At 44.8% G+C, this 23,888-nt stretch overlaps 3 long non-coding RNA genes across 5 annotated transcripts; 1 reads left to right on the top strand and 2 right to left on the bottom strand.

The window, feature by feature from the left end:
• The first annotated feature begins 15,282 nt into the window (after nucleotides 1-15,282).
• LOC307214381 lies at nucleotides 15,283-21,222 on the top strand. Its single transcript, XR_013838013.1, has 3 exons — nucleotides 15,283-15,533; nucleotides 16,385-21,111; nucleotides 21,146-21,222. It is a non-coding gene; the product is annotated as an uncharacterized lncRNA (long non-coding RNA).
• On the bottom strand, nucleotides 20,523-22,209 carry LOC307214352. Of its 3 annotated transcripts, none has more exons than XR_013837961.1 (5): nucleotides 21,796-22,209; nucleotides 21,602-21,689; nucleotides 21,409-21,513; nucleotides 21,230-21,281; nucleotides 20,523-21,007 (listed from the first exon to the last, which is right to left on the bottom strand). It is a non-coding gene; the product is annotated as an uncharacterized lncRNA (long non-coding RNA). The 3 variants fall into 3 exon arrangements; XR_013837962.1 differs by having other exon boundaries at nucleotides 21,602-21,893; nucleotides 22,049-22,209; XR_013837960.1 differs by having other exon boundaries at nucleotides 21,602-22,209.
• A 14-nt stretch (nucleotides 22,210-22,223) lies between these two features.
• LOC307214443 lies at nucleotides 22,224-23,888 on the bottom strand. The gene is made up of 3 exons (XR_013838096.1): nucleotides 22,932-23,888; nucleotides 22,500-22,531; nucleotides 22,224-22,363 (listed from the first exon to the last, which is right to left on the bottom strand). It is a non-coding gene; the product is annotated as an uncharacterized lncRNA (long non-coding RNA).

Genomic DNA, 23,888 nt, shown 5'->3' with positions numbered 1-23,888 from the left:
GCGTGGACGGGGGGGGAGGGGGTGGGGGGGTGTCGACACTGACGTGGGGCTGCGCCTTCCCCAATTGCGAAGGAGCCCCAGCGCGCAGCTCCCACCCCCTTCCCCCTGCTGCTGCTGCTGCTGCCGGGGAGATATTTATTTCTTTGCTCGGCGGAGAATGCCAACTCTGGCCAAATCACCGTCAGCCCGACCCCCCCGTCGGAGAGACGCGCAAGCAACCCCCTTGTTGTGCTGGGCTCGCTTCCCTTCTCGGCTTGCCGTCGCTTTGCAAAAACAGGAGGCTGTCATTCTCTGGAGAGCTTCCCTTGACACTCGCAGCAGCAGCAGCAGCAGCAGCAGGATTTTCCAAGCGATTTTTAAGGGTGCAATCCTACACATACACACCCTTGAGATTAAGCCCTGTTGAGTTTAGGGGGACTTCCGAGGCCATAAAGTCGGGCTGCCCCCTCCCTCTCCCCCCAGAGGCGAATAGATCGCAGCTCTTGCTGTCCATTTACTCTGGAGTAACCTCCTCTTTCCTATTGGCTTCCGTGAGAAATGTGCTTGGCGATTGGCAAACGCAGTTGCAATTTTTTTTACTTTGGGGTGTGTGTGTGTGTGTGTGTGTGTGTGTGCGTGCTCTAGTCCTGTTGAGGTTAATGCAGAGGCTGATGGAGTGGATTTGAGAGGCTGCTATCAAAAACCAACTTTTAGAGAGAGCGGCGCCTTCGCATGGATCGCCCCGAGTATGGCTGGCTAGCTCCCCAATCCTCGGCGCGCCCTCGACTACCACAGGGATGAGTGGGGTGAAGATTGAAGGCGCTGGATGGGAGCAAAGGAGCGGCGGCGATGGGCTCCTTAGACTCCCGTCCTTCCGAAAGTGCAAGTCAGCAGGGCTGCCGCAGAGTAAATGGATTGTCTCAGGTAGAGAGTGTAGAACCAGCCCAGGGCAACGGTGTTGGTGCAGAGGCACTAAACTGCTGCAACGTCGCCTCCAAGCTGTCCACTACGGAGCGGGTCCCCTGACGTGACGGATGTCATAATGCAAACTCTGCGCTTTTTGCAAACAGCCTCCATGCAGATGGGAAGGCAAAGGAGCCTTGTGGCTTCCTGACCTCTAAGCAGACTTCCTCATTTTAAAAATGGTGGGTTTAGCAAATCTACATACACACACACACACACACATCCCCCATGCCTATTTTCCCCTGCTCCTCTTTTTCTAGTAAAACGATTTTACGTAGTTTCTAAGGGGGAAATGAAGAGGCACATTTCATTTTACACATACCAATCATTTTCATGGGTTTCTAGGCTTCTGGTTCCAATTGATCCTTGACTAATATTGTCCTAGAGATATTTTTTTTACTTACCCTGCTTTTCATGCACCCACAATCTCTGGCCCTCCCTCCATTTTAATGAGTGGAACAGATATTGTTAGACTTCAAAGACCATATTGTCGTTTCCCCGTACTAAATTCTGCAGCATTTATCTTCACTGTGGGCTTATCTCCAAAAATGCTGCCATACTGTAATTCTTTACGAACTGTCCCTGGGCTTTCTTAAGACTGCAGTCACAGTACTGCAGCACTGCCAGGCACTGAAACAGTGAAATGCAACTTACAAACATGTACATCTGTAAAAGGTCTGAGACTTCAAACGGTTAGTGACTTGTGTTAATTCATTTCCCTAGCTGTTTTACAAATAAAGTCCCTGTAGGATCGATCCTAAATAGGTTTACTCAGAAGCAAACTCCATTAAAGCAGCAGATTTTAGTTCCTAGTAAATGTGTTTTAGACCACAGCGCTACCTGCATCCCCTTAGGACCGCAGTATTATAACGCAATTCTATCCACATATCTTCAGAAGGAAGCCAATTCAGTTCAGCAGGAGTTTCTCCTAGGTAACAGTGTATAGAAAGTTGCAACAGTGTTAGAAACTCAGATATATAATCTAGGAGACAAATGACTCCTTAATCTGAGGTTACAGTCACCAAAATGGAATGTCTAGTTGCCATTTGGCGGCAAGACGGCTTTAAAGTCTGATTTTTCAAATGATGGTCTGACTGCGATTATCAGTTAAACACTGAGCTAGTTCAGATGACAACCTTGAGCTAGGTTAAGAACTTTGAGAACTTGAAGAAGAAAGAAGCATGGCTGGGGAAACCCAGCCAGATGGGTGGAGTATAAATAATAAATTATGATTATTATAAATCACTGATCCAGGGACAGTCCACATATATATTGGCCTATTCCGACCTCGTTTTCTTAATGGCGACATGGACCATTCATAACCTAGGGATATTCTTCACAACTCTGAGTGGGGCAGTAGACTGGGGTAAGTTACAAGCTACAACAAATAGCTGTAACTCCTGCTCAGGCTGCACAGAAAAAGCATTTGGTTCCTGAAATTCATTCCGATTGTGCAGATAAAATATAACTGACAGAATTCTACAGGATGGGGTATGTTTGTGTGAAAACAGTAAAGATCCAACTATGCCAAGGCATGCACCTCTAGATGGCAGGGATGGCAGGTGCCATCCTGGCACCCAGGAATCTTCACTTGGTCGCAAGTGTTTGGTAGCCAGGTGCAAAATGTGCCTGGCCCCTGGCTAATTTCAAACACTGGGTTGCAGCCTTAAGCGCTATATTTCCCCTCTCCTATACAGGAAGTTAAGGGACACGGGTGGCGCTGTGGGTAAAACCTCAGCGCCTAGGACTTGCCGATCGCATGGTCGGCGGTTTGAATCCCCGCGGTGGGGTGCGCTCCTGTTCCTCGGTCCCAGCGCCTGCCAACCTAGCAGTTTGAAAGCACCCCCGGGTGCAAGTAGATAAATAGGGACCGCTTTATAGCGGGAAGGTAAACGGCGTTTCCGTGTGCTGCTCTGGTGCCGGTTCGCCGGAGCAGCTTCGTCACGCTGGCCACGTGACCCGGAAGTGTCTGCGGACAGCGCTGGCTCCCGGCCTCTAGAGTGAGATGAGCGCACAACCCCAGAGTCTGTCAAGACTGGCCCGTACAGGCAGGGGTACCTTTACCTTTACTATACAGGAAGTTATGGTGCGGTCTCACTTCCAGTATAAAAGTTTCCAGTCTGTAAATGTGCTCATAGGACTGCTTCTGCAGGTCTTAGCCTTCTTTATTTAAGTAGCATGGGATGGATTTGTATCTGCACACCTGAGACTGACCCAGGTATGGGATGCTTCCATAGAGCCAGGCTGTACACGGGTGGCACAGGAGCAAGCCTTGGGCGTGAGTACAATTCCTTGTTGCCCACATAAACGACAATGCAAAGTGCAACTTAAATAAGTAGGGGCCTTTCTGAATTAGCCCACATCCTGTTCTCCATTTGCAGTGAGAAAAAGATGGGCAGTTCTCAGGAAAGGAGCCATTTCGCCCAAGCTCCTTTTTGTGGTCACAAGTGCTTGGGTGACTTGACCTCTATTATCATTAGAGGCATTGTTCATAGTGGGAGGAGGTGCGTGAGCCTAACACCCAGCCCAAACTGTGTGTACCATACCACAACAGCCTAGCAGACTATATAAGCAAGTGGGACCTGCAACAAAGAGTTGCAGCATGGACTGCTCCTCTTAGGGGGCAAGAATTTCACCTTAAATACCCAGCTGATACTCCCATCCCACACTGGCTGGTGCCGTGCACATGATTACAGCCAGCTGCCTCCTCCATGCGCCTGCACATGTCCCCTCTCCCGGCCAAGCTTTTCAGTGTTTCACTTCTCTATAGCCATATGGACTATTTTGGGGGGTGTCTTCCCCCCGGGCTGACAGTTTAATCGTCCTTCAACACTGCCAATGGAATAGTGTCCTCCAGTGCAGCCAGCTAGTTTAGGAGGTATATGACAGGCCTGGGGCACACCTAGTTCCCATTTCTAATGAAGGGCAATGACTCTGAGGCCTGAGGCAGTGACTTCAGCCTGCCTAATAGCAGGGTCGGCCCCAGCTGCTGCCGTGCCTTCAGCAGCAGCGTGATACTGAAACAGAAGTTTTTTCCTGGAGTTGATATGAATAGTGGACAAAATATAACTTGCCATATTTCTGAGTCTTAAGCTGCAGTCCTATATTTTGATTTTAAGTGATTTTAATTCTGCATTTTATTGTTCTTACTGGTTTAAGAAGGGCAGGTAAGAAATTAAATTAAGAATAGTAATAATTAGCTGGGAGTCAGCTACATTGAATTCAGTGGTGCTGTATAGGATTGTACTGACAGATTTATTATAGAGATGTTCAAAAACCCTTTGAGAAAAACAAACAACTGGCTACCCTATTAACATTCTATGCAGGTAGCAGATGAAATACTACAAAGGATGTTTTCTGACTTTTAATGGGGTGGAGGAAGAGTCAAAATAAGGGCATTACATTTAATTGAGCTATATTTATGCAGCTAACACAGGAAGGAGGATATTGAAAAGAAGCTAACCATTAATTAATAGATGCTTATTCAATTGATTAGAATGTAAGAGCCACTTTTCCAATTTAACAACAACAAAAATTAAAAACTGAAACCACATAGAAGCAGCAAAATAAAACACAACTTCAGTCCTATACGCATTGCAGGTAGAATTTAATGGGAAATACTTCTAATTAGGTATGCTGAACCACTGCAATAAAATTTAAAAGATTGAATCTGTATTGGGTTTTTGGATCCAAGAACACTCCCGAAGCAAATCTCAAATAGAGGCCCACTATTACACCATTGAGAATGCGGGTGGCACTGTGGGTTAAACCACAGAGCCTAGGGCATGCCAATCAGAAGGTTGGCGGTTCGAATCCCTGCAACGGGCTGAGCTCCCATTGCTCGGTCCCTGCTCCTGCCAACCTAGCAGCTCAAAAGCACGTCAAAGTGCAAGTAGATAAATAGGTACCACTCCAGCGGGAAGGTAAACGGCGTTTCCGTGTGCTGCTCTGGTTCGTCAGAAGTGGCTTAGTCCTGCTGGCCACATGACCCGGAAGCTGTACGCCGGCTCCCTCGGCCAATAAAGCGAGATGAGCGCCGCAACCCCAAAGTCATCCGCGACTGGACCTAATGGTCAGGGGTCCCTTTACCTTTACTATTACACCATTAAAATGGCAACAAAACTCAAGAAGCAAAATCCAAATGATGGCTCACAATCCCTATGAAGCGCAAACACTTTTACAAGCCTCCTCAAGCCCATCAGGGAAGGAGCAAGGTGGGTTCTCTGGGACTTGCACAGTGAGAATGCAACTACTGAAAAGCCCTTGCTTCTTTTATTGGTCCAATAGATTATACGAGAGTCTAGTTCTCAGGGTCAGAAGGTTCCAATGCTTGCTCACCAGGTGCTTCCAAGAAGCTCATCAACCAGGCATGAAGGCAAGGACCAACCCATAGTCTCCCTATCGCCGCCATTTGTATTCAGAATTCAGCTGTTGGAGAGATGGAATAGTTAACAACTGCTCAGCCACATTCTGAATCAGCTGCAGCTTCCAAGTGGTTTGTGAAGGCAGCCCTCAGAGATCACATCATAGTAGACCTGGAGATCTTCAGATGTTCCATCATCTCAAATCATTGACCAAGCTGGCAGTGGTTGACATGAATTAGAGTCCAACAGGAGCAGAAGGTAGTGGACTCTCATTCAATGGAGGTTTTTAAGCAGAGGTTAATGGGCCATCTGTAGGTATTTTTTAGCTGTGTTTCCCGCATTGCAGAGGGTTGGACTAGATAACTATATATATATATATATATATATATATATATATATATATATTTATTAAATTTTAGTTTAACAATAAAATACATAGGTAATAACACAATCTTTTCCCAAATTCCACATTTCATATTCATCTTTGGACTTCCTCACAACCCTTGTTCCTGCTTTCTAAACTCATAAATTTTACCAGCAAATTATTAACTTAATTTAATTCATATAATATAATTTTTCAATATTAATATCTCAAATTTTAAGATTTAACATACTCTTATCAAAACTTAATTATAAAATGTTACTTGTCCAAAATTTATCTTTTCATCTTCCAATTAGATTTAAATTTATATTCTTTATAACTAGTTTGTTGAAGCCATGTTTTTGCTAATCTTACATCTTTCTTAACAATCATACAATTTACAATATTTTTGTAGATAGTCCTTGAATTTCTTCCAGTCTTCCTCCACCAGTTCTTCTCCCAGGTCTCGGATTCTGCCCGTCATCTCCGCCAGTTCCATATAGTCTATCAGTTGCATCTGCCATTCTTCCAGTGTGGGTAATTCTTGAGTTTTCCAGCTTTTAGCGATGAGTATCCTTGCTGCTGTTGTAGCGTACATAAAAAAGGTTCGATCCTTCTTTTGCACACTCTGACCAACAATGCCCAAGAGAAAGGCCTCTGGTTTCTTAAGAAAGGTATACTTAAATACCTTTTTCAGTTCATTATAAATCATTTCCCAGAAAACCTTCACTCTAGGGCAAGTCCACCAGAGGTGAAAGAATGTTCCTTCAGCTTCTTTACACTTCCAACATTTATTATCAGACACATGGTATATCTTTGCAAGCTTGACTGGGGTCATGTACCATGGACTAGATAACTCTTGAGGTCCCTCCCAACTCTACAGTTCAGTGATTCCTAACACTGCGGTCCCACAGAACTTTCCCCAGCCTGCAGTAGATGAAGGAGGATATTTCCAAGGCATTTATGACACTTGCAGTGGGTCTTAAATATGGCCGAATTATGCCTTTGGGAACAGGGAGTTGGGATAAAGTATGAGAGGAAATGGCGAAAGTGTAGGAACAGGCAGGAATTCAATGCAGAGACTCTGCAGGGGGGGAAATAACCACAGGGAACTGGGCATTTTATGAGGTTCACTGGCACAGTCAATATAGGTACTTTGAATCAGAAAGCAAATAGAGTAGCCAAAAATGACAGCCCAAGATGCTGTTTTGTATGGGATACCCAAAAAAAGAAAAGAAGGGGAAAGATGGAGAGAATGTGTAATTCTCTAAGGCTTACAGTTTTTAAAGAGTTCACCAATCAACTGTCCTTTGTGGTGGTGGTAAGCCTTAGTTTTATCACATCAGTGTTCCAATAAAGCAATATATTTTTCATGCTGGGGGACAACAAAGGACACAATGTGGTTTTAAATCCAGGGTTCTGGTGTGCTTTGCACATAAACTAATTGTGCCTCAGGCTTTTGATCTGCAGTGAAAATGGGGGCAGTGGGAAATGGCAATTGATTAGCAGCTGGTGAGATTCTGCACAAGGTTAACAAGTGGGGTTTTTTAGGAAGAGAGAGAGAGAGAGAGAGAAGGTACTGTTTCTTTGTATTCCATTAGAAAAAAATACTAATTAAGCACTTATTGCAAAGTGAGACTCAAACACATTTTCTTTTTGCACAATCTTGTGGGTTCTTCACAGACCGCAATTTCCCACTGCTTATTCTTGCACATAGAACTGAAACCAAAGGGGTGGAATTTTCAAGACTCCAATTCCCCTTGCTCAAACTTGCTTGCAGAAAGAAAGAAAAATGGCACACCCAAAAGATAACCTAATTATGGATATTGTTGGCATGACAAATTTTAGGAGAAGACAGACAGACATTTAGTGAGATGACGTTTAACAGTCTCTCAAAATAAAATTGGTTGCCATTGGCTTTGGGGGCAAAGTCCAGTACCTCAGCAGCAGAGTGAGAAGAAGGAGCTCCCCAGTGCAGGTCTGCCTGGCTTACCACATTCTGAAGTGAACGAAATAATGCGCACTGTCATCTAAAACTTGGAGCCCATCTGATGTGATATACGTACTTCACCACCTAAAGAGCTGTGCCCTGTAAGATCAGTTGTGCTATCCCTTCCTCGTCTCACAACAGGCACCTCCAAACAATTGTCGCTTCCAGTTTCCCATCCCTGGCTCAGCATCTCCCACTTTCATTCCAATTATCTTAATCAAGGCAAATTATTCGCACATTCCAATGAGGTACAGCTCCCTGGGCGGAACATTCCCAGAATATCTTTCAGAGCACCACAAATTGCCCGCCTCTTTACTCAGAAAGCTAATTTATATTTCCAACAAGCCTTTCCCCAGAGGAGGAGATATATACAGGGACACGTAACTCTGGTAAAATTCATTATGTACAATAAAGTTTCCACAGAAGAGACATGTTGTGGGAGGGGTGGAGGGAAACCAAGTTATTCTGCATTTTGAATGCCTGCTATGTTGCATCAATTTAACTGGAGTTACTTTTAAATGTTAACAGAGTTAGGGGGCACCTTGTTCAGTGGGGCATTGTGCCCCCCATATATCAGGGCCAATGTGGCAAAAAGAGTTAGAAAATTAAAGAACTGAACTAAAGAGCCACACTAGCTCATAGCAAGAGTCTCAGTTCCCGTTTACGGAGCCAAAGAATATGGAAAATGGAGAGAGAAATCATCATTGGCCAACAATACAGATTCTATTTTATGCCCCCCCCCAAAAAAAAAAAATCACAAAGGTTAGAGTGGGGAGGTGGTATTTTTAGATCAGGGCATATGCAGTTGCACCGGGTACTGTACTCTACATTGTAGCATGGATTAAACCATTTGAAATGCTTTAATGGCGGGAGAGAAAACAAGAACTCTCCGAAAAGTGACCATCAAGGACAATGGCATCCTAGGCAATGCTCAGGGGGATGAATGGGTGATGTTGTGTGTGTCCAATTCTGGGCCAGACAACTCATGAAGGATATTAACAAGCTGGAACGTGTGCAGAGGAGGGCAATCAAGATGATCACTTTAGTACAGGGATGGCCAACAGGTAGATCTGGTCAATCCAGTGGTAGATCACTGCCAGTTTTTTTATAGTGGGAGTAGATCGCAGTCTCTTGGAAGTTGGACAAGCCTGCTCATTTTTGTAGTAATAATAATAATAATAATAATAATAATAATAATAATAATAATAATAATTTTATTATTTATACATCACCCATCTGGCTGGGTTTCTCCAACTGTTCTGGGCAGCTCCCAGCAGAATAGTAAAAAACATGATCAAACATTTAAAACTTCCCTAAACAAGGCTGCCTTCAGGTGTCTTTTAAGAGTTATGTACGGTAGTTCTTTATCCCCTTGACATCTAATGGGAGGGCATTCCACAGGGAGGGTGCCACTACCGAGAAGGCCCTCTGCCTGCTTCCCCATAACTTTGCTTCTCACAGTGAGGGAACCAGCAGAAGAGCCTTGGAGGAGGACCTCAGTGTCCGGGCTGAATTATGGGGGTAGAGATGCTCCTTCAGCTATACTGGACCAGGGATGTTTAGGTCTTTAAAGGTCAGCACAGGAGAACTGCCTTCAACTTGGAGAAGTGTGAGTTTGAAAGAACGGCTGTGTTTTGGTTTGAGTATTGTTTCAGAAACTGGATTAGGTAGGTTTGCCTCTAATTGTGAACAGAATTAAACTTCTCCTCCAGCCTCACTTATAAGCCTCCCTCTGAAAGGGAACCTTGATTCCATAAGTTCCTGATCATGAAGAGGCTTGTGAGCATGTTCAAGTCAATGCATGTGCAAGCCCCCTTCACACCATCGGAATGGTGGAGTCTGCAGCCAGATGCCGCCAGTACAGAATCCTAATACCTGAACAGGGCTACAGAGTATCCAGGAGAATGATGAAGAGGAATAGAAGCCCCTCATCTCTACACCTCTTAAGAGCTACTTCCACAAACTCAGCAATGTTCTAAGTATTTCATAAGAACGGCATTGCACAAAAGACTCCTCTATCTCTGGCTATCTCTGATCCAGCACTGTGCGCATGCAAACCATAATACTGTCAGAATCTTATCTGACTGGATCCTTGTCTGCAGACACACACACACGCACACCCAGAGAGTCACTACATAAAAACAGAGTGATTTTGGACATAAGGTAAAGGTAAAGGTACCCCTGCCCGTACGGGCCAGTCTTGACAGACTCTAGGGTTGTGCGCCCATCTCACTTAAGAGGCCAGGGGCCAGCGCTGTCCGAAGACACTTCCGGGTCACGTGGCCAGCGTGACATCGCTGCTCTGGCGAGCCAGAGCCGCACACGGAAATGCCGTTTACCTTCCCGCTGGTAAGCGGTCCCTATTTATCTACTTGCACCTGGAGGTGCTTTCAAACTGCTAGGTTGGCAGGCGCTGGGACCGAGCAGCGGGAGCGCACCCCGCCGCAGGGATTCGAACCGCCGACCTTTCGATCGGCAAGTCCTAGGTGCTGAGGCTTTAACCCACAGCGCCACCTGCGTCCCGATTTTGGACATAGTTTGTTGTTAAACTGAAGTGCTGTGAGAAGTAACAGAAAAAGTTCTCCAACTAAACCCCTGCTCATGTACACAGAGAAGCTAACTGCATTCATGTCTGTAACCTATGGAAAAATGGTTTTATGATCTAAGCATTCACTGTAGAATTTTGTTTTCTATTTGTATTGCAGTACAACCTACCATTACTGGATCCTTAGCAAGTATTGCAATTATAAATCTGGAGTTGAGCAACAAGGGTCTTTTCCATTTTGTCCAATGCTACTGAATTGCTAGGCAGGAAACCTAACCTAGGTTAGTCACTTTACCATTATATAATCATGAGTTTGGATTGTATATGTGTTCATACAAAGGTAAAATAACATGCATGGTTGGGGCATTACCTGCACCTGAAAACCCCAAGGGTGTCTTTAAAGAATCCTACCTCACAAGAGCGGCAGAAACAAGAGCTCCAGGTTGCAACCTTCTCCTAGACCCAGTTCTGCACATAAACAACATGCTTTCATTTATACTGCGGGACTTTTCAGTTGCATTTTCTGCCAAAAGGCACTCGAAATAGCATACGATCCATAAAGAGAATAAAAGCCACCAATCATAAAGTCAATACGATAGCAAAATGTAAAAACCCATAAAACTAAAAGGCAGATATCAAAACAAAAAACAATCAGCACATTAGCAACAACAGGCTCCAAAAGCTTTCCTGATAAATAAGACCAGTGCTGGAATCTAAAAGAGGCATGAACAGCCACTGCTGTGAGGATTATTGATCGTGATCCTGTAGCCCCACCCCTTCCGCTTTGGCCACACCCATTTAGCACAGCTCCCTGCCCACGTTGGCCAAGAAAGAAAGATGGAACGTAAGAGAGATACAAAGCTGAATTGAGCATGTATAAAGTGCCTTTCCATAAATAAGGACCAAGTCTCCCATACAGGAGGCACTGCAAGGCTAAAACCCGGCACTTTCCTTTTTTTAAAAAAGTGCTGTTTTCTTTCATCATAACCACCTGAGATCACAGTGGAAGTTCTTCTTTTTGTTAATAATAGTGAGATTCCTGTACCCACTGATAATGCTGGAACTCTGCACTAGACAGAGCACATTCACTTTAACCCCATTCCATGGTGATCCTGTCATGATCAGCTGGGGAAAACACAAAGTCAGAGATACAGTGGTACCTCGGGTTACATACGCTTCAGGTTACATACGCTTCAGGTTACAGACTCCGCTAACCCAGAAATATTACCTCAGATTAAGAAGTTTGCTTCACGATGAGAACAGAAATCGTGCAGCAGCAGGAGGCCCCATTAGCTAAAGTGGTGCTTCAGGTTAAGAGCAGTTTCAGGTTAAGAACGGACCTCCGGAACGAATTAAGTACTTAACCCGAGGTACCACTGTATTGTATTCGTGGTTGAAATATGCCACCCTCCCCCCCCCCCAATTTCAACACACCCATTATTCTTTTTGTGTACATTATGCAATTCCAGTGGGGCCAACTCCAACTGGGACAGCTCACTAAACTGTTTGTTACAATAAGCACTTAAGCTAGCCACTTTTAGTTTGAAGAAAAACAGTCATCTGGATCACATACCCATTGTGGATCAGGACCCAATATTGGTTTCTTGCTAAAGATCTTACCCAGGCTGCCATTTGCCCCAGAAGGAGCTGTTAGCAGTACTACCTGTTGAACTATTAAGCCTCTCACTCCAGTTGCAGGAACGAAATATTACAACACTGGCTTCCACAGAAAACCTGCACAATATTGCTCATATTCCTACCTTCCAATCCTCACATGCACAGAATCTGCAAACAGACAGCTGATTGTAATGAATTAATGAGCTCTAAGGCAACAAGACAGTCTCCTATTGCTTTCAATAAGGGAGTGAAGCGGGGGCTTAAATATCTTCCATTGAAATCACTGAAATTTAAACTGCTCTGTTTTGGCTAGATGAGCCCTTAAGTTTCTAGACACACAACCAGCCTCTGCATTATACTTAAAATTCAGGCTGTGCTGAATGGCCACTTTTCCCTGGTCTCCATGGATGTTCTGCGCATGTCTGAAGGGAGCGCTAAGCTTTATGTGCACAGTCTTCCATCTGATCTGGAACCTCAATGGTTCAGGGTTCTAGATTGCCTGGAAGACAGTACCCAGGAAGGATCCTTCCCTTCAGATATCTGTGCGCAAGGGAGGAGAGCTCAGCCGGCACCATTCCTCATGCACATGTTCTCTTACACTATAAATATAAAGCCCAAAGAGGGTATGTGTGAATACTGTTACCACCTGCGGGGCTTGGAAATAGGCAGTGGTCATGAGAAAGGTAAGATGAATCAGAGGAAATTTTAAGAAACTTACGCACTGCAACTTTTACCTCCAAATCTTTATTTGAATATTCTTTTATGAGAAGTGGGATTGGGGGGGGGGGAACTACCACAAGAAAAATAAATAAAAAGGGAAAATCTTCTCTACGTATTAATTTCATTTTGCAAATTTCCAGAATCTTCCGTGCTGCTGTATTTTATTGGTATGTCCTGTTGAACGGAAGTTTTATAGATACATGTAAAAATAAAAATAAAGTTTAAATAGAATATTCAGAAAAAGTTTTGACTGAGCAACAAAGTGATTCAATTTCCCAAAAATGCACTGCTATCATCGTGGGTGGTGTGCATGTTATTTATGTATGTACTGTATGTTTGCATGCATGCATGTATAGATAGATAGATTACAGCCCCTGCTCCCTCAACCATTCAGTTACATAAAACAGTCTTAATCTCTTTGTCATCTTTTGCTGTCATTTCTATTGACGTAAGAGACTATTAAGTAGAGCGAGATGCAGCATTTAGAGATGCTGCCTCTGGAACTAAGTGGTTTCACTGGAAATAGATGCCTCCCTCTCTCCCCTGATGGGAGAACCTATTTATGGTGCGAGCGGACAGCTTGGAGCTTCATACAAACACTGCTGTGAACTTCCAGCTTGCCATTTCGGAATGAATAACAAATACCTGAAAGCAAACAGCCAAGTATTGCCTGCCATTTCTTTTCATAGACTTGAAAAGGCTGAATGTCATTAGCCCACCCCACCTCACACACACATCCCAACACACAAATATCCCTTCGAGATCACTCTCAGCAAAGAAGGATAATATATAGTTATTTATTAACATTTATTAGGTGCCTTGTTACAAACACCCCAGGCCACATACAATCAATTAAATATAAAACTAAAAACATAACCATAAATGCAATCAATCCATTTGTAAGTATGGAGTATAGTTCTCCACACACACTTTTATTTTATTTTAGCATTATTTCTTCCAACAGGTTTCAGGGGCAAGATAAATGCAACATTCTGACACATGTCTCCTATGCACAATTGTTTTCTTTTTTAATGCCATCAGTTTCTTTCATGGCCCCACAAACCCTACCCACAAACACAATGCTTCCCTCCTTGTTTGTGCTCAAGTATCACCCATTGCAGATTTAAGATTACTGCCCCTCCCATCCTAAATCCCTTTGTTTTGGAAGCTGTTGGGTTTTTCTTACAAGGAAAGGGGAGCCCCTAGTGGCTTGAATCTTAAGTTGCTAACGCAAAAGCAAACTGCAATTGCTGTTTCTGACTCCTCTTCCCTCTCTGAATGAAAAACGAGAAAAGATAACATTCAGGAGTTTGGGGCACCCTTGTTCAGTTATCGTGCCATGTGCATCCAACAAGCCGAGACGACTTCAGCCTCAATCCCTCCTGCTCTTTAAGATGCACATTCCCTAGGTTCAGTGGCATAGCATGCAAAATGGTTAGGGGTGCAGAATTTCAACACCCAGTGCTGCCTCAGTACAGTGGTACCTCGGGTTACAGACGCTTCAGGTTACATTCGCTTCAGGTTACAGACTCCAATAACCCAGAAATAGTGCTTCTGGTTAAGAACTTTGCTTCAGGATGAGAACAGAAATCGTGCTCCAGCGGCACAGCAGCAGCAGGAGGCCCCATTAGCTAAAGTGGTGCTTCAGGTTAAGAACAGTTTCAGGTTAAGAACGGACCTCCAGAACAAATTAAGTACTTAACCCGAGGTACCACTGTACAGCTGTGCACTTCCATTGCTGAGCTCCATTGAAAATGTGAACCAGGAAGTGACCTCTCTAGAAAACAGAATGACTTTTCTTTTCTTATCTTTGCAGCTGCGATCTCTGGGTGACACGGGCACTGTTAGGCTGCATACCTCATCCATTTCCCTCCTCACCACTGTGTGGCCCTGGGCACTGCCAACCTACACGACGCCCCTGCCTAGGTTTGAAAATCTTACAGCAGAGATGAGAAACCAAATATTGTTTGACTCCAAAGGTGAGAGGTGAGAGGAACTGTGGTCTAACAACATCTGGAGACCCACAGGTGCTTCATACATGATCTATGACAGAGAATAACCCAAGCCATTCATGGCTGGAGATCAAGCGCCATAATCAAGACATCCCTATCTAGGTAGAGGAGTTCACACTTGTGGAACCTATTCTCTCAGGCCAGGGTGCGGCAGACAGGTCTCAAACAGAGAGGTCACTTTAAAACATGGACTCACATACATGCATGCCTTGGGGGGGGCACAATTTATTCTCTTTGTCGATGAAAGGTTACCCCATGATTAAAATTAGGTAAGGCCCACTAGGAGTCAAATACAATTGTTTTGACCCATTGTCAACCAGTGACCCATTGTCAACTAGTTAGGTACCACTGGATAGACCCTCCATCATCAGAAACAGGAAAGTAGCCTGCAACATCGGCAAGCCTGTCTAAAGAAGAAGAGGAGCAATATTACATAGTCAGACTAAGAAACACATGAAATGTTAAGAGATGCACTGATAAAAGTTGGGGGTGCCAAGAGTTGTGGCTCCAGATACTGCTTGCGGGTTTGGATAGATTGGCACCTGTGGCATTTGTACGGAGCCCCCAGTCGTCTCACGGACTATTGACCCATACACCATTAATCCGCTGCCACCAACCAGGTCCTCCCAAATAAATAACTTAGTCTCAGTCAGATTCTCAAGTTAACAAAGAAGAGTGTAGTTTATTGCAGACACAAACTTATAGCTGCATTCCAAACTCTTGACCTTCTTAGTCTTATTTTATTCTGTCTTTATCTCTTCTACCTCCCCTTGATAGGCCTGCCTGCCACATACCCAATATACACTTACTAGGAGGGCAAGGGTTAACACCATCGCACAAGAACCAACTGCACTAACTGTCTCTCTATTTCCAACTGCCGGCCAACTGCTTTTCCAACTGCCTTTCCCAACCAACCAACCAACCCACCGAAACCAACCAACTACCCACACCCAAACCTTGGGCTAAGCCGTTTTATAAACAGGTAGACTCTGCCTCCGGCTTTCCTATTGGTATACATTTTAACTCTTCCTCTCCTCCCTGTACAGACATTTTCAAACAAACGGGCAAATGCCACATCACCACTTCCCCCCTGGTGGTATTCATTACATGGATGTAGCCAGAGGGCAGGGGGGGCAGGTGCCCCCCCAAATCAAGTAAATAAATAAAAAGACTTAACTAAAAGTAGAAATAATCATAATATTTGAAACTGAAATGTTTGCTGAGGTCACTTGGATGAAGACATGGTGAATTCTAGCGACGCAACTGGCAACCTGCCTGAGTGATAGGCGTGGCTTCTGCAAACTGATCAATCACGTCCCAGGTAGCTCAGTCCTAGCTCTCCCCACCCCAAAAAAATATCCTGGCTACACCCATGATTCATTGTTTATAGACAGTTCGATTTGGCTCATTCTACTTTGATGGCTTTGTATACATTATCGACTTAAAACATAGCTAGGTCGTTGTTTCTTTCAATTCAGATCAAAGCTGGTTTGGGGGAGGGGGACATATCAAAAGGCAGGATTTCATAAGAAAAGGCAGGAGAGATACAGGATAAGTGGCTAATGTTGTGTGTACAGCGCTTCTCTAACTGGTGGTGGGAGTGAATTGGATGCAGAGTAAACAGAAATGCACATCTCAGAGGTGGTGATGGGTTGAGTTTAGCTATGCTGCTTCAAATTACAGTACTCTAATCAATACCAAGCACCTGTAAGTGCACTTGAAATGATTTTGAAGCAAAATATTTATCATGCACTTATGGGGGGGGAGCTTCTGGAGCTCTAATCTTAGATGGCTGATGATATTTACAGAACTAACAGGTGTCTTCTTTTTCAGCTGAAATGGGAAAAACACGCAGAGAGGCCAGCATTGGGATTAGAAAATAGAACAATTTGCTTCTTCACCTTCTTTCACTTTGGCACAGAGCAGAGCACAGATTAACTCCTTACAGTCCAGGATGGTAAAAAGACTGGCGTAATAAATACGATCGTGTTCATTTGGTTGTGAAGACATTTGTGGCTGCAAAACCAGGCTGGACTTTTACAAACTAGGTTTAGAGGGAAGGGCTTTCAAGTCTGCAATGTGTCTGTAGGAAGATGACTACATTCCCAGCGCCAGAGGAGTGCCGTGATGTTCAGAAAAGGCTGGTTTGATGCGCCACATTACTTTTTCAACAGCAGTTTTCTTTCTGCATCTTAATAGAAAATCCCTGTCCTTGAAATGAGATGAGTAATTGGTGCTAAACCCGAGAAATAAAAATGTAAATAATCCCCTATTATGACTCTTACAATAACAGAACATGACAGTGGGGCAAGAAATGTGGCGGCTGGATTAAAGATGAAGAGGATACATATCTTTCTTCGACCCAACAGGCTCATCTTCTCATTCACCTGAATTATGGAAGGAGAGGTACAAACTCGAAAGGCTACTTCCCAATGCATAGTTAGGCAAATAGTGACTGGGGGTCCTTCCAGATTATCTGTTTATTGAACATACAACCTGATTTGTTTGCAGGGAGATTAGATACCATTGTGTCAAAGCAAGCATTATCCTACATTTTCTATGTCAGAAAAAAATCTGGTCTATTGGAAAATTTCCATCAACATGTGTCTCCAAAAATTTTTACACATCACTTGGGAAGACAGGCGAACAAATGCCAGTGTACTGGAAGAAGCAAAGATCACCAGTGTCGAAGCAGTGATTCTTCAACATCAATTTCGTTGGACTGGTCATGTTGTACAGATGCCTGATTATCGTCTTCCAAAGCAACTACTCTATTCCGAACTTAAAAATGGAAAGCGTAATGCCGGTGGTCAATAAAAGAGGTTTAAAGTCTTTCACAAGGCAAATCTTAAAAAAATGTAGTATAAACACTGACAACTGGGAAACACTGGCCTGGGAGCGCTCCAATTGGAGAACAGCTTTTATCAAAGGTGTCATGGACTTTGAAGATGCTCAGGACAAAGGGAGAAACATGCTAAGAGGAAGTCATGTTTGGCAAACCATCACCGTAATCAACTTTTGCCCGGAAACCTATGTCCCCACTGTGGAAGGACGTGTGGATCCAGAATTGGCCTCCACAGTCACTTACGTACTTACTGTTGAAACTGTGTTTATGGAAGGCAATCTTAGTCGGCTACAAGTGGTCGCCAAAGAAGAAGAAGAAGAGATATAATTGTGTCAAGCATTGTCCTACATTTTCCACATCAGAAAAAAGTCTGGTCTATTGGGGAAGCAGGTTTGTTGCGCAAAATCAGCTATGGGGCAAGGCGAAAGTGTCATCATGTGATTGAATCCCACCCCAAAATTATGACAATCTGGGAGTGCTCTCAGAGTGTCCTTATGCAGTCAGGGATATCTCCCCATCTGTGTACAGTGCTTTATAAATGATGAAGGACTGGCTGACAATTATAAGAGGCAGGACCTTTTCAGTGGTATACAATTGGTAAAGAATTAGCCTTCTCCTTGCTATCATTTAAGTCAGCTCAAAAAACTTTTTAAAAAATAATAATTCAGGATTGCTTTCAGTGAGGCAGTTGAATTGCTTTCCTAACACTAAAAGGGATGAATGTTGTAGAAAGAATTGAAAGATCTTGCTGTTGTGGTTGCAGTTGCTTTATATTTTATATGGTTCTTCATAGTTTTAGATGTTGTAAGCTGCTGGGGGAAATATTGGATTTTAAACAGCATATAGAAAATTTAGAGGGGACAGGCATCAGAAAATAGGAACAGTTTGGACTCTGGATAGTTGCATACTGTATATAGCTTTTAAAGGGGGAAGAACATTCATGGACTTTCTGTTTTGACTCAGATAATTGCTGCAAAAGGGGGGGAGGCGAGAGATTTTTGGAACGGGAAGGACCCCAGCTTATCAGACTCTTGGGTTTTCATGATCAGCATTTGTTTTGAAGAAGTAAAAAATAAATGGGGAAGCTTTGGTGGTGCAACTGGGCAACCTGGCAAATAACAGAACTAACTGAGGAAATGCTGGTTTTTGGAACTGCGGTGAGTTTCACAAGTTTAAACAGGAACCTTTCTGTTAAGCCACCTCCTACTTATTGTCTGGTCGGATTAAAAAAAGAAAAAGGCTTTTGGTGGAGAAATGTATATAACCTCCCATAATCTTGCAGTCCAAGTCATCCTGAAACAGGTTAAGCTAAAAGTGGAGACAGCATGGCGGAGATGAGGAAAAATATATTGGCTCTTGCACAGCCCCCATTCATTTTAACTTGAGCTGAAGCATTTCCTGGTGGCTGTGCCTGCTTATTCAATAGCTTTTCAAAGTGACATCTTTAGATTTTCTGCCTCAGGTGCCTTGAAGCCAAAGGGTTGCCCTGCTATTTAAACATATTCTGTCCAGTCCTATCATGGTGGGATAACGTGACAACTTCCTTATCTGCTGTTCTTTCAGTCAAACTTTTGAACCTTCCATGAGATCTTCAGTCTTCTTATCTCCAGGTTAAACACACCTGCTTCCTTCAATGTAACTTCGGGTTCAAGACGATTTATCAGCTTCTGAGATCTCTGCAGCTCTCACTATCTGGGCAGATGCTTCTATGAAACAAATCTGATCATCTGTTTCAGACATAGCAATGGCAAGTGGAGCAGTCCATCTTCTCTAAAAATCAATGAATTGGGCTGTATTGTGTTATACAACAAGGGGGAGCTTGAATTTTTGAGTGCTGGCATGCGTAAGACATTCCTTGCCCAGACAAAACTCTTTGCAGGCATAAGCAGCCTTAAAACCACTCTTCCATTTTTTATTTTTTTATTTTTAAAAAAGAGTGAGTGGATTTAGCTATGACACATCCAATGACATATTGACCTATTGCCCCTCAGTCCATCTTAACTTTTACTTTACCAGCTGGCGCTACTTCCTTTAAAAAAAGAAACCACACCATCCTTTAATTAGTGGTGCAACACATTTCTTGTTAAAAAATACTTTTAGAAAAATTGAATGTATCTATTAATTTTTTTTATTTAATTCTTGGTTTCTTCCCTTGCCAGACAAACCTACAAATATATTTTTGCCATTCTTTGAAGCATCTTGTTCTGCCTACTGTTGGAGCGGTTTGAAATAAAAATAGCGTTTTAGGCAAAATATTCATTTTTATAACCAAAATTCTTCCAATTAGAGGGAGTTTCATTCTTCCCCATAACTCAAGATTTTTTCTTATATCTTTACATGCCTTTACATAATTATCTTGAAATAAATTGGAGTTTTTCACTGTTAACCATATTTCCAGATACTTCACCTTTTTCTCAGTTGTCAGCCCACTGGCCATCTGCCAATCTTCTTTTGCCTGTGCATCCATATTTTTCACTAAAACCTTAGTTTTAGTTGCTTTAAGACCTGCAATGTCTCCATATTTCCTTCTTTCCTCCAGAAACTAGGTACACTTGTCAATGGTTCTTCTACAGAAAACAGCACATCACCCACAAAGGCTTTTATCTTATAATTCCGTTGGCCCACCCATATCCCCCTTATGTCAGAATTATTTCTTATCCTCCGCACCAACACCTCTAGGGCTGATATAGATTGAAGCAGTAATAGGGGGCAGCCTTGCCTTGTCCCCTTCTATACCTTACGTTTTTCCTGTAATGGCATTATTTACAATCAGGTTTGCAGTTTGATCTGTATAAATTGCCTTAATTCCTTTGATGAAAATGACTCCTAATTCCATTCCCCCCCCCCCAAATAACTTAATCATAAATGACCAAAAACAAAAAGAAATTCAATAGGGACTAATCTAAGGTTCTGCACTTAGGCAGGAAGAACCAGCTGCACCAATATAAGATGAGGGATACCTGGTTTGCTAGTAGTACATGGGGAAAGGATCTAGGGGTCTTAGTGGACCACAAGCTTAACATGAGTCAAGCCAAGAGTGATGCAGCAGCAAAAAATGCTCCTGCTATTTTAGGCTGCAACAACAGAAAAGTGTCCAGATCAATGGAAGACAATAACACAATGAAATTCAGAACAGTAACAACTTATTGCACGTTTATTCAAAATCCATTAAAAACTATTTAGTTTAAGTAATGCAAGAAAATTGATCAGCTTGATCCAGTGACACCAGAGAGAGCCATTTTCACTTGGAAGATGCAGCGAGCTTTTTTTCTCCTGCTCTGGACGGTAGGACTCAAACCAATGGCTTCAGGACACAACAAAGGAGATTCCGACTGAACATTGTTCAACAGAGGAATGGACTCCCCTGGAAGGTGATGGACTCTCCTTCCTTGCAGGTTTTAAAGCAGAGATTAGATGACCTTCTGTCATGGATTCTTTCTTTCTTGTTCTGCCCAATCTCAGTCCATATTTCATGGCTGGTTAAATCATCTGTCCCCCTCCTGATCTCAGCGCCTCTTCTTCTGCCGCCAGTCTTTGGCCAACTGAGACGTCCAAATAGAGCAGCAATTCCTTCAGGGAGGAAAATCATAACTCCTCGATGATGATGTCATCTGGATGGAAAAGAATGAAAAAGAGAGAAAATCTGTTCAGTCCTCTCCGCTTCTTGTAGCTGGAGTCAGTCTGAGTGCAGCCCTCCAAGGCCGGGGGGGGGGGGGTAAGGCCCGCCAGGCAGGGAGCAGGTCCTGCAGGACTCCCAGCAAGAAGACCTGGGAGGTGTGTCTTGGGAAAACAAGAGACTAGGGAGTTCACTGTCCCCAAGGTGTGGGGCTTACCTTCTTTCAGATTTTTCCTGAAACAAGCCAGCTCCGGCCGAATTACTGTGTTCTGCAGAGGAAAGACAAACATGAGTCAGTTGACATTATGAACCCCAGCCTGGACGGGTGTAAGAGAAGCAGCCCCACCCAGGAAGGATGGAAGCAACCAAAGAACTGAATACAGGAAGGCAAAATACTTTTAGGTTTGGGAATCTTCGTGAAAGGGCCAGCAGCAGGGATATAGCGCTGGCCGCTAATTTCCTTTCGTCCTCACTCCCCAAAAGGGCATAATATCGGAGGTGCTGCGGGATGAAAGAAATGGGGCAGTCAGTTGGGTAAGGGACAGAGGGGCAACCCTAAAACCACTCCTGATGCTATCAGGATACTTACGGTAAACAACTGGAGAAGGGTGCCAGTATTGGGGGCTTCTAGGAGGAGACCCCCCCCCCAGCAGGCTCTGGAATGGCCTCTTCAGTTCCTGTGGGAAAAGAGAGAAGAGAGGTTGAGTGCTGCTGGGTTAAATTTTGTAAGAGTGTGGGAAGAAGAAAGAGCTGTGCAAGGAGAAGTTAAAGCAGAGGACATACCTCTTTGTCCTCCTCTGCGCTCCCCAGAACTGCCTCTGTTGTTCTATGGAGGATAGATAGCACTGACCATAGAGGGACTGAAGTGGGGTCTCATAAAACTGGAGAGAGAAAGGGAAGAGGTTAGACATTGCCTCGTCCAAGTCTCCCTTGCACCCGTCTCCCTCCTGCCTGCTCTTGCCCACCCGAAGTTCTCCTGAAGTTCTGCCCCCCACCCACCCCCTGCAGCCCCGCCCACCCCAAAGACCCCACTCACCTCAACTGCAGGAGGGCCTCAAAGGCCAGGGCCAGGCTCAGGGGGCTATCCCTGAAGTACTCCAAGTGGCCGAGGATGTCCTGGAAGAGAGCAGAGGAGGAAGGTCAGCTCCTTCCAGGAGTCTCCAGAGGATGGCTCCAATCCCAAACGCCAGCCCCTCCCTCCCCATGGGGGTCCCTCATACCACCCATCACTCATCAGAATGGCTGTGGCCATCTCCTCCTTGGAGTACTTCAGGGTTCGGAGCCCCCTAAGCCGAGCTGCCTGGCAGTCCTGGATGACCCCCAGGAGATAGAGCTGATCTTTGTCTAGCAGCTGAAAGGCAAAAGTCAGGCTGTCAGTTCCTTGGGGGGGGGGAGGGCTCCTCCGCATCTGAGAGTGCAGAGTAGAGTGCAAGAGGGGGGCAGGTCTGAGGGATCCCCTCCCCACTCTCGTTTTATCCAATACTCACCGCAACGGAAGGGATGTGGATCCCCAGCACATCTGCAAAGTGAAGGACATGGGGACAGGTGAGTTCCTCCCTGAGCCCTTGCAAGGCTTTTCCAAGAGTTTTCTCCTGGATTCCAAGTCCTACTACAGGAGAGGGACACCCCAGGCCTTGGGGGCCAATCCTGACCTCCTGCCCCCAGAACATGGCTCCCTAGGGAAGGTGCCCCTCCCCTGACAACTGCCCCCCTGCCTTGCCCCACAGCCCAGTCCCCTGCTTCCTCCTTCAGACCCCATGAAATGGGGTGGTTGCTGGGGGGGGGGTGGGTTTCCAAATGCTGTCACAGATAGGCCGGTTGGATCCAGCCGTCTGGCTCTATGCATCTTTTTACTAGATGCCCCCCCCCATGTCCATTCCTGCCCTCCTCCATCCCCAAAAGAAGGGCCACTTGCTCACCTGACACCGCGGGCTGCTCCAGGATTTCCAAGGGGGCCACCTTGTTGCAGCTGATCAGGTGCCTTAAGCACCTGAACCTAGAAGAGACAAGCAGAGAGAGCGACTCAGAAGCTGGCAGCCCCAATTTGTGTGTGTGTGTGAGGAGGGGCGTCTGACCCAATTCCTGCCACCTCTCTACAGTTCTGTGACCTGAAAGGTCATCGCCAGAGCTGGAAAGAGGCAGCCCAGAGCACAAATGGCTGGCAGAGAGAGAAAGGAGGCCCCAAGTGCTATGGGTTCAAGAGCTCCAGCCCAAAGGAAAGACAAGCATTGCCAGCTGTTAAAGGGCTGCTCTGCCTCATCTTCTTAGGACAGCCCTGCCCTTCCTGGTGAGGGAGGAGACCCCTAGGAGGGTCCTCTAAGCATCAAGGTGTCCCAGAAGAGGAGCAGAACATGAGGAAGGGGGTAGAGTCTTTCTTGGAGCCAGAGAGACCCCCAGGAAGGGGGAGAAGGCCAGTGTTGTAGGGCAGCTGGAGAGATGCAAAATGGAGCCAGGCAGAGGTGTAGTGGTTGGAGGGCTGGACTGGGGGGACCTGGGAGAGCAGGGTTCAAATCTCCACTCAGCCATGAAGCTTCCTGGTGGACCAGAGAGCTAAAGCTGTGGAGGGGACCCAGGACTCACACCCCGCCCCCAGGAGACCAAGAGAAAGCAAAGGAATGGTACTTACAGTCTGCACATCTTCTTTACGAAACCCCCCCCCCTTTCTAAACTAACTACCTAGCTAAAATTCCCACCCAAGCCTGATCCCAAACTCTGATCCCACCCCCACCCCCAAACCCAGCCCTAACCCCAAACCTAACCCCCACCCTAACCCTACACTTACCCCTAACTATTCCTCTATAAACAAAAGAAATATATTCAAAAATGCGCACAAATATGCACAAGTGCGCACAAATATGCACAAATGCGCACAAATA

The sequence above is a fragment of the Podarcis cretensis genome (genome assembly GCF_951804945.1).
Source record: "Podarcis cretensis genome assembly, chromosome: 4".
NCBI classification, from domain to species: domain Eukaryota; kingdom Metazoa; phylum Chordata; class Lepidosauria; order Squamata; family Lacertidae; genus Podarcis; species Podarcis cretensis.
Note: the sequence above shows the minus strand (reverse complement) of the source record. Positions and strands in the feature narration are given on the sequence as shown.